This window comes from Gopherus flavomarginatus, chromosome 2 (genome assembly GCF_025201925.1).
Source record: "Gopherus flavomarginatus isolate rGopFla2 chromosome 2, rGopFla2.mat.asm, whole genome shotgun sequence".
Lineage (NCBI taxonomy): Eukaryota > Metazoa > Chordata > Testudines > Testudinidae > Gopherus > Gopherus flavomarginatus.
In genome coordinates, this window is record NC_066618.1 from 33,620,109 (window position 1) to 33,634,828 (window position 14,720).

At 45.9% G+C, this 14,720-nt stretch overlaps 1 protein-coding gene across 8 annotated transcripts in view; it reads left to right on the forward strand.

The window, feature by feature from the left end:
* MPP7 (MAGUK p55 scaffold protein 7) overlaps window positions 1-14,720 on the forward strand; it is a 441,047-nt gene that overhangs the window by 83,426 nt on the left and 342,901 nt on the right. For 5 of the 8 annotated variants that reach the window (XM_050939085.1, XM_050939091.1, XM_050939093.1 and 2 more), the window contains exon 1: window positions 3,848-3,957. The exons of 1 other annotated variant lie outside the window; for it this stretch is intronic. The gene's annotated coding sequence lies outside the window, so the exon portion shown is untranslated. Of the gene's footprint in view, window positions 1-3,847; window positions 3,958-11,772; window positions 11,842-14,720 lie in introns of those variants that run through there. 2 more of the 8 variants (XM_050939087.1, XM_050939088.1) reach the window with 1 other exon arrangement.

Consider the following 14,720-nt stretch of genomic DNA (forward strand, 5'->3'; position numbering starts at 1 on the left):
AAGCTCTTTTCAGGCGCCCCCTCCAGGATCATGTACATGCCGCAGTTTCCACTTCCAGTCATCCTCATTGTGTCTTTCACTGCTGCCTCTGTATCAGTCATGGCCTTCCCACCTGTTGCCTGGTAGTCAACACAACACAAGCCCTCAGCAGGCACCAGACCACCACCCTAACCCTTGACTTGCTTGTCAGTTCCTCTGTCTTAGTCTCCCCTGCAACCTCCCCCTGCAAACTCCCTCTGAAACTCCCCTGTTTACAGCTGTGTTTGCTGGCTCCTGTGCCGCTGCAGCTGTCTGTGCTGCTGCCTGACTGGCTGGCTCCTTATATAGGACCCCTAATCAGGTAAGCCCCGGCCCCTAATCAGGGCTCCGCTGCTCTCCCAGCACACTGCCCCTAGCAGCCTCCACACACACACACAATGGTACAAAACTGAACACCCCTTCCCTACCCCTTTTCCAAGGCCCTGGCTCTGCCCTGCTGCTTCTCAGAGGCCAAGCCCCCGCTCAGTCCATCCCCCCTCACTTGTTCTCCACCACGCTTTTTCACTTTCACCGGGCTGCGGTGAAAGTGAAAAAGTGAGGGCTCTAGGCTGGGGGTGAGGGCTCTGGGTAGGACCAGAAATGAGGAGTTCAGGATGTGGGAGGGGGCTCCGGGCTCGGAAAGAGGGTTGGGATGTGTGTGTGTGGGAGGTAAGGACTCCGGCTGGGGTGCAGGCTCTGGGGTGGGGCTGGGGATGAGGGGCTTGGGGTGCAGGAGGGGGCTCATGGCTAGGATAGGGGGTTGGGGTGTGGGGGGATGCGGGGTCCCGGCAGTGCTTACCATGGCTCCCAGGAGGCAATAGGAGCTGCGAGGGTGGTGTCTGTGTGCGCAAAGGCAGCGTGCAGAGCCTACCTGACTGCCCATGAGTTTATGGGCTGCAAGGACACCTGGTAACCCTACCCAGGTCCATGTCATACCATCTGCTCCCTCAGGCCCAGGCCCTGCACCAGTGTTGCTGTCGCTAGAGCTATGACCACTGCCCCACCAAAGCCAGAACGGCTGTTGTGGGAGCCTAAGCCATGAACTACTGCTGCTGCCACCAGATATAGAGTCAGAGCCGCATGCCAGCTCATGCTACCCCCATTTGAATTTGCCCTGGCAATGAAAGGCAAGGGAAGCTCTGCCTTTGGCAGTTCCACTAATCAGAATTTGTGGCAGAATCACCATTGTGGAGCCTACTCCCCGACCAAGTTCAAATGTGGGCAGTGGGGACCAGTTAGGGTGACCAGATGTCCCAATTTTATAGGGACAGTCCCGATATTCGGTGCTTTTTGTTATATAGGTGCCTATTACCCTCCACTCTCTGTCCCGGTTTTTCACACTTGCTATCTGGTCACCCTAGGACCAGTGCATTGCTCTTCCTATAGGGTTCAGCAGGCCACAAACAATGGCAGCAGCCTGCATCAGGCGTATGTTGTTCAGCTGAGCAGCCCTGAGCCTGCAGGGACCATCCAAGTGCATAGGGCCTTGAGCAGCTGCACCAGCTGTTCCTCTGTCCCTGCCAACGCCTCTCTCCACTCAATTCTGGGGTCCCACCCTAACAAGTAACTGAGTCAGTCATCATGGCAAGGAACCCCCTTGCTGCCTCAGGGCTGATGCATTTGCATGGGTTGCATGTGTCTAACACTCTCCTTGGCCATCAGCCTCCATTTTTACAGGAGTCTCAAGAACACATACACACGTGTCCTGCAATGCCTTTGCAAAATCTCACATCATTTGAGCATGCCCAACAGTGACTTCTAGTAACAGAAGTTTCCTATCCAGTCCTGCAGGGTCACAACCACTGGGCATGCTCCAGTGCTAGGGTGACCAGATGTCCCGATTTTATAGGGACAGTCCTGATAGTTGATGGCTTGTCTTATGTAGGGGCCTATTATCCCCCTAACCCTCATTCTGATTTTTCACCCTTGCTATCTGGTCACCCCATCCAGTGCTGAAGGGGCTGCTGTTGGGAAATGTAGCTGGTTTCCAAAGTTCTGTAGATGAACTTGAAAGGAGCAAAACCAAAGGCTGCATAGATAAGCAAGTCAACAATGAAGCAGGTCAAGCAATCTTCCTGCTGAAATAGATTTGATGTTCCCATCTGTTAAAAATCACTTTCAAGATTGTTTTATCACCGGAGCGATTGGATATGCCAGTACAGATTGGTCCTTGCCAGCCCATTCAAAGTGATAGGCCAGATGGCAGTTTGTAGGGGGGTAGGGGAAGGAAACTGCCTTCTTTCCCCCATCTTTATTTTGCAAAATGAAAAATGCACCACATGAAGATGTGCATGTCAAGTGGCCTAGCCTACTCATATCTGGAGAGCAACAACTGTGGCATTTACTTGAGCATCAAACTACTTGCCATATATAATACAATCTTTGTGCAATTTATCAGTGACACCAAGAGAATGAAATAATTGAGCAAAATGATTACCAATTAACAAGTTTCAGAGTGGCAGCCTTGTTAGTCTGTATCTGCAAAAACAACAGGAGTACTTGTGGCACCTTAGAACAGTCTTTTAGCATTAGAAACCAGGAAGCACATATACCAGTCCTCTTCAGATGTAGATGTCTGCTAGGGTACTGTGTATACCATAAGCTTAAAGGGAAGACCTACAGATGCTGCAAGCACTAAGCTCTATGGCTTTAACCCACAGCAGGTTTCCAAAAAACAATTGCACATTTTGAGTAATGGAGAACTCCTTTCTTAGGGATGCCAGAAGCTAAAGAGGACTAATACTCTAGACATAATTGCTTTGTCAATTCCTCACCATTGTGTCCTGCCTCAACACCAAGTGGTGGGACCTTCTATCACCTATGGAGGGTGAGAAACCCCGGTGGGCCACATCTACACAATATACATACTACCTGTATGGCTCTGAGGATTTCACATGGGCCACAGCTGTGTGCTGATTGGGCTGCAAGCAGCTCACAGGTTGAGAACTACTGGGCTAGAGCTTTCCTTCCAGCTCAGCTAAGGTGGAGAGAATGTACCCTAGAATGAGCCAGCACCTTATGTTATGTGTTTATGGAAAAAAGATTGGCTAAACTAGAATCCCTTGGGGAAAAAAACATTGTGCAAAGCTCCTCCTCAGCTTCAGAGAATAATTGAATTGTAAAAGTGCTGGTTAAATGTGAAATATGGCTTGAAAATAGCTTCTTAGACTAGAAGTGCAGTTAAGGGTGGCTATAAGTACTAAAAACAAAGAGCTCCAGGAAGAAGTAAATATGAATCTCCTACTATCCAGTTACAAACCAAAATTTGACAACCTTGATAAAAGAAACACTGCCTGACCCAGTCTCAGACGGGTTGCAGCTGTAATTTTACGTAGAAGGCCAAGAATTGCCAGTCCCGAGACTGGGAAATAACGGGCAGCGCTTGGTGCTCCCGGTCACATTCAGCAGCACAGAAGTTGAGGCTTCCCCAGAGTAAGGCTCAGCGAAGCCTACTCCCGGGTTGGGGCAAACAGCCCACCTGACAGCTCCCATCCTATAGCCACTGGCACTGACCCCACCCTCCCAGACGCTGCTTTCTACCTGGCGTCCCGTGACTGCAGGTGGGCGGGATAGAGTGGTTCTAAGCAGCCAATCCGAGCCACCCCTTCGCTTTACCTTTCCCAGCCAATGACATGGCTGTCTTTGGGGGGAGAGGGGGTAGGAACCAGCTCGCGCCATTCCGCGGCCAATCAGGAGGTAGCTTCCTCCCCCCTCCCCCCCCCGGTCGGCAGCTACGGGACTGGACGCTCCTCCCCCCGCCAGTTCCCCGCCCCTGAGGGGAGGAGGCCCTGTCTGGCTCAGCCCCCAGCCATTCCAGGCGAGGCCAGGCGAGGCGGGAGGGGTGGTAGCTGGCTGTCTGGCGTGGGATTCTCAGCTAGAGGAGGCTGAAGCCGCGTCTGTCGCGGGCAGAGTGCGGAGGCCTCGCTGTGCTCAGTGCAGGTGAGAGCCGGAGCTGGAGGCCGAGCCCCGGTTATTGGGCTGGGGGAGTGATGGCGGGAGGGGCTGGCAAAGGGACTGAGACACCCCCTGCCCCGCGGGACGTGAGGGTCTGGGGATGCGCGCGGGGGCTTCCCGCGCGTGCCCCCAGCAAATCGGGTCAGGGACCCGTTTTCGGACACAGAGAAAGGGGCTTCCCCGGGGATGTCCTGAGGCTGGTGGGGGTTCGGGGCCGGGGATGCCTGGAGGGGGGTCTGTGGGGGTCGCCGGGGCCGGATGCCCGCGAAGATTGGTGTCGGGGGGCTGGGGACGTCTTGGGAAGGAGGTCTGTGCTGGGCTCGTGTGTCTGAGCTGTTTCGTAACGACTTCAGGGTTGATCAGGCTTGTTAGACGTGAGTTTTAATTTTTTGTCCTTGTGCCCGTAGCTGTTGGTGGTGGGAAGGTAAGAGTGTCACCTGGCTGAGGAGTTGGGGTGTGCAGAGAAGGAGGCTGCTCCTGTGTAGGCTTTACATAAGTGGAAGTCAAAGCAGGGGTGCTTTTACGGCAGCAGACTGGTACTGGTGTACGAGAGGCAATCTGTCGCCAAATCTGGATTTTATTTTTGGTGGTGAATGAATGGGAAGAGTGAGTGATTCGTCTCAGTGTGGGCTGGTGGGAGGAGACAGGAGGGGTGAGCACCAGGCCCACTTGTCAGTTTGCTTGCAGGTTAGGGTGAGGAAGCATCCTTTGATTCCTGATTAGCTGCCCATTAAATTAGTATTTCCAGACAGATACGAAAGCCTTGTTTGTCAGGGAGCAGATTCTAAGATGTCACCAGTAATTCAACATCAGTTTGTTGACATGAGAAGGCAGAAGTTACAAGGAAATGCTCCTGTTAGTGTTGGGTAGATTGAATGTTTTGTTAGCACAAAGATTAAATGCTGTTCTACACAGCGAAGTCCATTTTATTTTATACAGTATTCTTTTTATGAGTGCTTGTTTATCCTTTATTCAAATGATGCTTTATATTTTAAAGTGCTGTAATAGGGGGAGAAGGTTGTAATTTGAATACTGCACTAATCTTTGTGTACAATATATTCATACCTAGCTCTTATATCTCAGATTTTCATCCATAGATAACAAAGTGCTTTACACCCGAGATCAGTGTCATTTCCCCTATTCTACAGATGAGGAAACTTGAGATACTGGAAGGTGAAGTGAGTTGCCCAAGCTTACCCAGCAGGCCAGTGGTAGAGTCAGGAATAGAGCCCAGGTCTCCTGAGTTCCAATCCAATGCTCTCTCCACTAGATTGCATTGCCTCTCCATGGCGTATGAACTATACATTTTACTCGATGGGTCAAAATGTAAGGGGAGGAGTTCCCTTAATTATGAATAGCGCTGCAGGCATTTCTTGTTTTAAAATGTAAGGCACCATTGGGAATAGTTAAGGAGAATTAATTTATAGAAAGTAATGGATGTGAATAAATCATTGAGTAACATCAGACTACATTGCTAAACCCAGGAGACCTATTAACTTTAATTTATAGGTCATTGGTACCATGAGGTATTTCTATGAATTGCTTAAAAATAGCTTTATTCACTTCTGTGAAACAAACTCCTTACGGATAAAATATATGGACGTTAATAAAACATATAGCAGGCAAGTCTTGACAGAGTTTATAAATAAGATTATTCACTTGTTCAGTTGTGTGCAAAGAGCGCAAATTGTGTTTACTGTGAGTTGAAAAGGGTGGCTAGTATACCCAACTTGAATTTTCTATGTTCTCTTTCCTGAAAACATAATTCTACCTTTATTTTAGTTTATAGTCATAACAAAGCATCTCCCTACATTTCCAGGCTACTCTTAGGTCAAGCCACAGACTTCTTTAATAGTTCATTTCCTCACTATTTATTCTAAAATGGTTGGGGAAACTTGAACGGCAGTAAGTAAATATTTTTCTGTCTGGAAAACTTACCACCTTGAACACATCTACTGACTTCACCATATTCTGATAATGGAGAAAATCAGATATTTTACAAGCCCATTTAAAAATAAAACCTCTTTCTTCAACAAGTAGACTTTTTCCAAGTTCACTAAATATATGTAATCAGCTTGGTGGCCATTCTCAATTTACATTGTTTGAATCCAATTTGCACTTAAATATTTTAATAGTTGATTAAAATCCATTGGAACACTTCACTAAAGTCTTAATTACTTTGTTCATTTTGTCGTATTTAACAAATAGAACAACAGTTCTTGGAAGGCTCAACTGCTCAAAGTTTTAAATGTCATTTAGTGAGATTTGTGGTTTTATCTTCTAACCCGGTTATCTTGGTAAATGAAGGACCTCCTATCCAAAGGATTTACTTACTGATGTAGCAGCAGGTTGAATAGAAATGTTTGCTGACTGTGTGTGTGTCACTTTTAAACTGAGTACAGTAGTTAGAATTTTTGGGGTACATGCAATATAAAGTCATCTGCAGTGTTGCTTTTTGTGCATTGATTTTTTTATCTGTTGCTTGTCGTATTTATAGAAGTATTTAGTCATAAATGAAATCTTGTCTGATATAAAGTAACATTTGCTTGTTTGGTTGGCTCAAATTGTCAAAAAGGACACAATCTCCCATTTTACTGTAGTTGGGAATTAATTTTAGCATTGAGCTAAATGATCCTAGGAGGATTGTGCAAAGCCTGCCTTCCTTCAGAATGGTTAGCTATACCATGTTTGTAGTCTCCAGAAGTTGTCTTAAAGCAACACTTGATTTAAGGCCCTTCACTGTAAATTTTAATAAAAGAGTTGGTTTTCATTGTTGTTTGACATTTCATTTAAAACTTTTACTCTGATTTAACTTTTCCTTGTTGTGTTCATAAGACAAACATTGTAGCACTGGTGTGAAGTTGAGAATGAGAGTGAAATTGGGCTAATCAGTCTAATCAGAATGAAAATATGTAATCCGCCAGTATAGAGAAGTTAACTAGATTTGTTTGAGATTTGAGTCCAAGGTGAACATGTGTTCTTTTTTAAAATAAAAGTTTGCTTCATGTGTACAGATATAGATGGAGAAAATAAAGCACTCTAAGGGCATAATGCTAATTCTGGAAACTAGTCTTCATACTATTCAAGTGTCAAATTTAGATACCGATAATTGGTATTTCAGAAGAACAAAGTGTAAAAACGCATACTTTGGAATATGAAAACAAGGGCAATAAAGTACATCCATTTAAAAACTTTTTTGCATTTCTGGCAGGTCTTAAAAAGTTTACAGAACCCTGGCTATACTAGAGACTATGTCTAGTAGCTAGAGGCCATTATGAAAGCTGCAACTCCTCCTTAGCATTGTCTTGTAAGAACCAGCACACTCCTCTTTCCTGAGTGCCTGGGGAAGGGAGGGTGCTGGCACTGTCACTGGAATCTGCTGAGATACCCATCTCTTCTCTTGACCCTGGAATCTGCTGAGATACCCATCTCTTCTCTTGACCCTGGCAATTCAGGAGTTGTTTGTTTCAGACAATATCTTTTCAATATCTAATCTCTCCCTCCTTTTCAGCTCCCTCCCCACTTATTTGAAAACCTGGTGCCCTCTGCCCCCCGAGTCACTGACTCGCTTGTGGGGAGAAGGGAGCAGCTGGGAACTGTGGGCTCAAGAGGAGGCCCTATAATTCCAGGTGAGGACAGCCATCCTCTGCACGAGGCTCGCTGTAGAACAGACCTTTGGAAGTATAGCAGGTACTGTTACAGTTTGTTCAGAGCAGTCTGTATTTGTTTTATTGGCGTATCTTTTTCTTTTCTTTGAAAGTTGCTTCAGTGAATTCATTGTGGCATTTTATGTCACTGGCTTCAGCCAGGCTCATTCTGTGTAGCAGCCATGCAAACTTATACTGGCACAGCAGCATAACTTATTCCTGAGTCCTGGCCTGTAGTACATGTGCTGTTCCTGCTCTATGCCTCTTAAAAAGAGTTGCTGTGTAAACGACTGGTCTCTGACTTGGTCGAGGGTGGTCAAGTAATGGTTGCATTCAGTAGGGGAGGTTTTTGGGGTGAGTGCTTGTTGTGAGAAGAGCTGCTGCAGCTTCAGCAGCGTTCAGGATCTCAACAGGACAGGTATTTCCAGCTGTGGAACATCTCTCTTGCATGTTTGAGCCAGGCCAGGTGAGAGCCCATAGTTGCTGAAACTAGAGATGTGGGGGGTGCTACTGCACTCCCTGGCTTGTAATGGAAATCACTTCATACAGGGTTTACAGTTTGGCTGTCAACACTCCCACTATAAAAATTGTTCCAGCACCCCATGAGTGCCAGAGCAGGTTGAACATTTTCCTGCTTCTCTTAGGAGCTCTGCAGGTACCAGAACATAGGATTGGTTTTGGTGAAGATTAGCAGTGTGTCAGGCTGGCGCTACTTCCTATAAATTACCTCCAAACGCTCGTTTTTAATTCACTGTGCCTCAGTTGCATTAGCTATCTCAGGACTCTTTCCTCACTTCCCCAGTTGCTACTCTAGCCTTTTGAGGTGTAGTTTTCAGATCCACTCTTCCCACGTGGAGCAGAGAAGCTTGGTGCCAGAAAGGTTCTCTGTTCCTAGAAGCGGGGTTTATTTGCTGTGCTAACCTAATTTGGCCTTTCATACACTTGAGAATTTTGGTGTCGCAATCACTACCACATGAAATACATTGTATGTCAAGACTGCTTACAGTGGTACATAGATGTTCATATTGCAGTTGATACGGCATTTCCTTGGAGCAAGGCTAGACACTGTTGCCTTTCATTGACACTATATCATTGCAGTATCAGTACAGACAACCAGCACTGGTATCAATACAATTAGGCTTCTCAGCCCTTGTCCAGACTAACCCGCGGCATCGGCGGGTTAAAATCGATTGCTCGGGGATCGATATATCGCGTCTAGTCTGGACGTGGTATATCGATCCCCGAGCGCGCTTACATCGATTCCGGAACTCCATCAATCCGAACGGAGTTCCGGAATCGATGCGGAAAGCCACGGACATCGATGCCGCGCCGTCCAGACTGGTGAGTACCTCGATTTTAGAAATTCGACTTCAGCTACGTTATTCCCGTAGCTGAAGTTGCGTATCTAAAATCGATTTTAATTCCTAGTCTGGACGTGGCCTCAGTGCAGTGCTCCTGCCAGCCCAGAACATTAGCTCAGTCACCATTTAAATTGGGTGCATGCAGTTAGGGGAGTAGTTGAGGTTGTATTCTGTGGCTTCAGCTCTGTCCGTTTCTCTCTCCATGGCTGCTCTCAGTTGCTTCACCTCCAGAGCAGCGTGAAAGGATGCAAGAATAGAATTAAAAATAAGGCCTTATTTAGGACTTAAAAAAAATTCTCCTAAGGAATTAATCTGGAGAACAAGGGACAGAAATCAAAGGCCGGTTAGCAGACACACGGCCACATACAAGCAAGCACTCCTCCCTCTGTATTTGTTTTATTAGAATATCTTTTTCTTTTCTTTGAAAGTTGCTTCAGTGAATTCATTGTGGGATTTTATGTCACTGACTTCAGCCAGGCACATTCTGTGCAGCAGCCCCAGTGCTATAAAAAACCCCGCGAGCTCCCAGCGCTGGTGCACTGTTTACACTGGCACTTTACAGCACTGAAACTTGCAGTGCTCAGGGGAGTATTTTTTCACACCCCAGAGCGAGAAAGTTGCAGCACTGTAAAGAGCCAGTATAGACAAGCCCTAAGGAGTCCGTCTCCCTCATCAGCATTTCCCATGCTCTATATCAGGGGTTGGCAACCTTTCAAAAGTGGTGTGCCGAGTCTTTCTTTATTCATTCTAATTTAAGTTTCTTGTGCCGGTAATACATTTTAACGTTTTTAGAAGGTCTCTTTCTGTAAGTCTAGAATATATAACTAAACTATTGTTGTATGTAAAGTAAATAAGTTTTTAAAAATGTTTAAGAAGCTTCATTTAAAATTAAATTAAAATGCAGAGCCCCCTGGCTCGGTGTCCAGGACCTGGGCGATGTGAGTGCCACTGAAAATCAGCTCGCGTGCCGCCTTCGGCACCTGTGCCATAGGTTGCCTGCCCCTGCTCTGTATCATAAAAAGAGAACATAGCTAAGAGGTACAGAAAAGCTGATTTGGTGCTCTCCAAGTAGATCCACTTCCACTTAGCGCTTCATTATCCACTTGTCCTATCCCTCCAGCCCCTGAGAAGAGATACATCCTGCAGGGTCCACATCACATTGCATAATTTTTTTTTTTTTTTTTTTTTTTTACAGTGGGTACGATAGAGGGACGTTGGCTTGATCCTATAGGGAGGATGTGAACTCCCTCTGGGCCTGGCTCCTCCCATCTTTGGATCCTAGGGAGATGGAAAGCATTAGCTTATTTGCTTTTATTTTGCATCTCAGTAATTTGAAAGAATAGTAGAATTAAAATGAAAAGAGAAATCAAGCTTATTGCTTTTTTGGCACTGGTAATCAAAGTGTTCAGCATAATAAGGGGATCCAGGGTCTGAGTCGCTCTGGCAATTGATCAAGGGGAAGCTGCTGATTCTCCATTTCATTTGTTAAGTCTGTTCCCTGCCCCTCATGGTGCATGAGTTAGTGCTAGATAGAGTTGCTTGAAGCATCCATTGGAACAAACATTATGTGAATGAGTATAAAAGTACACTGTATAATAGACATTATGAAGTAATCCACAGTGCTATAGTGCTTTCAGGACATGCTGCTTATGGATGGGCAACCACTGTGCGCACCTGAATCAAGATAACTAGTATTGATTAACTATACTGATGCAAGTTGCAATAGCACAGTTATTTACTATTTGTATTACAGTAATGCTTGGAGGCTGGAGTGTCACCGCATCCACTGAGGAGGAGGGAGGCAGTAACAATGGACAGTGAGGCTGAGGCAGTTTCTTCAGTCAGCTGGGCTTTGCTATAACATTTGTCTTGTACGTTGCATAATGCAAAGGGGTTGAGTAAATGAATTCAATATATAGTTTAAACTTTGTTATTCAGTATCACTAAGAAAGGTAGGTTGTTCAGCAATCTGTAACAAATAGATAGTTGTGTACATGAATTGCTGTGACTTTAGAGTTGAGAGTGTGGAGCAATTTAAAAGCCAAGAAATAGCCACTTGATGTATTAATTACAGGGTTTCCTCTTAAATCCTTGGAAAACATTCCAGCTCTGTTATGCCAAACATATAAGTATTTCTGGATAACTGTAGGTGCACTATACTAATTCCAGTGTTTTCAAAATTATCCCTTGACTTTCCACAAGTGGAGCATGGCATTACCTGCAGTTGGCAGGGAACTGAGCAGTTGTAGAAGTACAAAATGAAGTGTCCTAGAGGATTTATCTTTCCCAGTGGAGGAAGGCTTTCACATGAGAAGTTTCCAATTAAGATTTATATCTTACTATGTGTGCTACTGTTAAAAGCAAGCATATGAAATCTTGTTAATGTTTTGACTACATGCCTGTCTTGAGTGATTTCACGGAGAAGCCGCTGAACCTCTATTCAGCATTGTTAGTTGATGTGTAGTTCTGCATTTAACCAGAGTGATGACATGTAGAGTCTTATGGGACAAAATTGGGCCTGGGTGGTTTTTAGATACGTTTAAAATCTAGGCAATTTAAAGAGTCTCCCCAGCAAACAAGAGTTTCTCTAAGTTTTCGTACTTCTTTGAGAAGGGGAAAGCCATCCTTTTATTTCTCGGTGCTTAAAAAAATATGGTTTAAATACCATAAAATAGAGCTCTATAGGTTCTTTATTGGTATGAAGAGGAAAAAAAAATGTTTAGCGAGTACTATCAACTCTCAGGTTAGGACAGATGTCACAATAGTATTGGGCTTTTCTGTGTTTATTTCAGGCTCAGAAGATTGACTTTTATGCATGTTCCCCCTTTGGTGGTATTGTCAATCCATGTTGAATACTGAGAGTAAGTTAATCTTCCAGATAAATTGATTGCTTGATAACTACTTCCTGAACCATTGCTTTCTGATAACACAGGATTGGATTCAAATTTCTTTATTAATCTGTTGTAAGGCTCTAAACATAACATTATGGATTAGTATTGTCAACTGTTTTAATTGTCTTAAACATTTGTTTAAAGTATCACAGGTGATTTATCTCATGAGTTAGGATGCAGTCCCTGACGTGTTAAACTTGCAATGGTCATGATAGAACATGTTGCAGTGGGGGACACTCCCATTTTTATGGTACAAAGGTCCTCCAAAAAGGAAATATCAACTACATCGACATCTGCAGTATATCATATTGCAGTCTGCCATCATTATGCTAATACTAAAAACTGTAGTATGAAAATATTCATTACAGTGCCTGTCCCTACGGAATTGTTTTAGAACTATTTGTCTTCAAATTTGCCAGAGTGTCAATTCAGTTTTACCTAAAGAGATTACAGAAGTTTTCCTGCATTCATAATAAACCATTTTCAGTACTGATCTCCGCTTCTAAAACTGGAGTCATTCCAAATGGAATGGAGTTCCATGTGGATCTCAAACACACGGAACTACTGTTTAATAAGTTATATTATTCACACAGCATTATTATATAGTCCACAGGTGGCCAAACCGTGGCTCGTGAGCCACATGCAGCTCTTTTACAGTTAAATTGTGGCACACAAAGCTCTCCACATCCTCCCTGCCCATTCTCTGTCTACCAGACTGTAGGGGGGGAATTTGGGTCTTCTGCCCTGCCGCAGTGTGGTGAGGCTAGGGACTTCTGCCAGAGATGAGTGTTGTCTGCTGAGAGGGCACAAGTTAAAGGTCCCCCCCCACCCCCCAACAGCCTGAGTCATGATTCCCCTTGCCCTGTCCCCTTTCCCCCCAGAAACTTACCAGCAGTGGCCACTTGCAGCTCCCAGCTCTTAGCTTTACATGGAGAGGCAGTGGAAAACATCTGGAAGTTACAGGGAGGGGCTGCTGCTTTAGGCCTGTGGGGAGAGGCACCAGCAAAAGCAGCAGTTTTCCTTGCAATTCCCAGCTGTTTGCCATTGCCTCTCCCCAGCTGCAGTGTCCAGCTTTCTGGCTCCAGCAACTGCCGTGTAGGGAGGGAACCCGGCAGCACCATATGACCAGGTGGGCCCAGCAAACCCTGGCAAAAATCGGGGGAGGCATGTGACCTCCCCCACCCCCTCCCCACACACACATTCTGCAATCTCTGGCTTCTGCTCAGTGTGGTGGAGAGTCTCAGGGCTTCAGCTCCGTAGGGTGTGCCTGTCAAGGCTTGAGCCTTCAGCAGGAACGGGCTGAAGTCCTGAGCCCCAGCAGGCACGTCCCAACTCTCAAACTTCTGAAGATTGTCGTATGCGGCTCAGAGGGTCATAAGTTTGACCACTCCTGTTGTATATCATGAATAATACCTTGCTAGTTATATACTAAATACAGCAGATTATAAATATTCTGCAGTGTTCACATGCACAAATGAGAAACAGCAATTTACAAAACAGTATTAAACTGCAGACATGCAGGTAATAAAACATTGCTCTTTTCATCACTTTGTCTTTATGTTGTATACTGACTTAAGATTTGGCTACACTTGCAGGTGTGCAGTGCTGAGAGTTAAAGCTGTCTTCGTACAGCTGTGTAGGGAAAGCGCTGGAGTGTGGCCACACTGACAGCTACCAGCGCTGCAGTGTGGCCACATTTGCAGTGGTGTTGGGAGTGTTGTATTATGGGCAGCTATCCCACAGAGCACCTCATCCCATTTTGGTGCTGTGGGTTGTGGGAAGTGGGGGAGGGCGCGGGTCATTCTGCTTCCTGTCCCAACGCCCCATGATGCATCGCTTCACATCTTAGCAATCCCTGTTTTTCTGTCCACGTTTGGCGCCATCTTGACTCTCTCAGCCGTTTCTGTGCAGCGCAATTTCTGTAGGAAGTGGAGCCCGAACTGCTGAGGACTATGCTGATGAGTCTTGCCAGCACATCACGTTTGGCAGTTGAGCTATTCCTTAAGATCCAAAGTGATGAGGAGTCCGATGATAGCGAGTCACCTGATGCGTATGACACTAAATTGCTTCTGGCATTCACGGAGATGCTCAGCACCGTGGAACGCCGCTTTTGGGCTCGGGAAACAAGCACTGAGTGTTGGGATCACATCGTCATGGAAATCTGGAATGACGAGCAGTGGCTGCAGAACTTTCGGATGAGAAAAGCCACTTTCATGGGACTGTGTGAGGAGCTCGCCCCCACCCTGTGGCGCAAGGACACGAGATTGAGAGCTGCCCTGCCGGTGGAGAAGCGGGTGGGTATTGCAATCTGGAAGCTGGCAACTCCAGACAGCGACCAATCGGTCGGGAACCAGTTTGGAGTGGGAAAGACAACCATTGGAATTGTGTTGATGCAAATTTGCAGGGCCATTAATCGCATCCTGCTAAGAAGAACTGTGACTCTGGGGAACATGCAGGACATTGTGGATGGCTTTGCACAAATGGGTTTCGCTAACTGTGGAGGGGCGATAGATGGGACGCATATTCCTGTTCTGGCACCATCCCACCTAGCATCTGAGTACGTTAATTGGAAAGGATATTTCTCTGTGGTTCTCCAGGCGCTTGTGGATCACCATGAGTGTTTCATTGACATTAACACAGGCTGGCCTGGTAAGGTGCATGATGCATGCATCTTTCGGAACACTAGCCTGTTCAGGAAGCTGCAGGCAGGGACTTTTTTCCCAGACCAAAAGATCACAGTAGAGGACGTCGAAATGCCCATTTTGGTCCTTGGAGACACTGCTTACCTGTTAATGCCTTGACTCATGAAACCGTATACAGGGAAGCTTGACAGGAGCAAGGACCAGTTC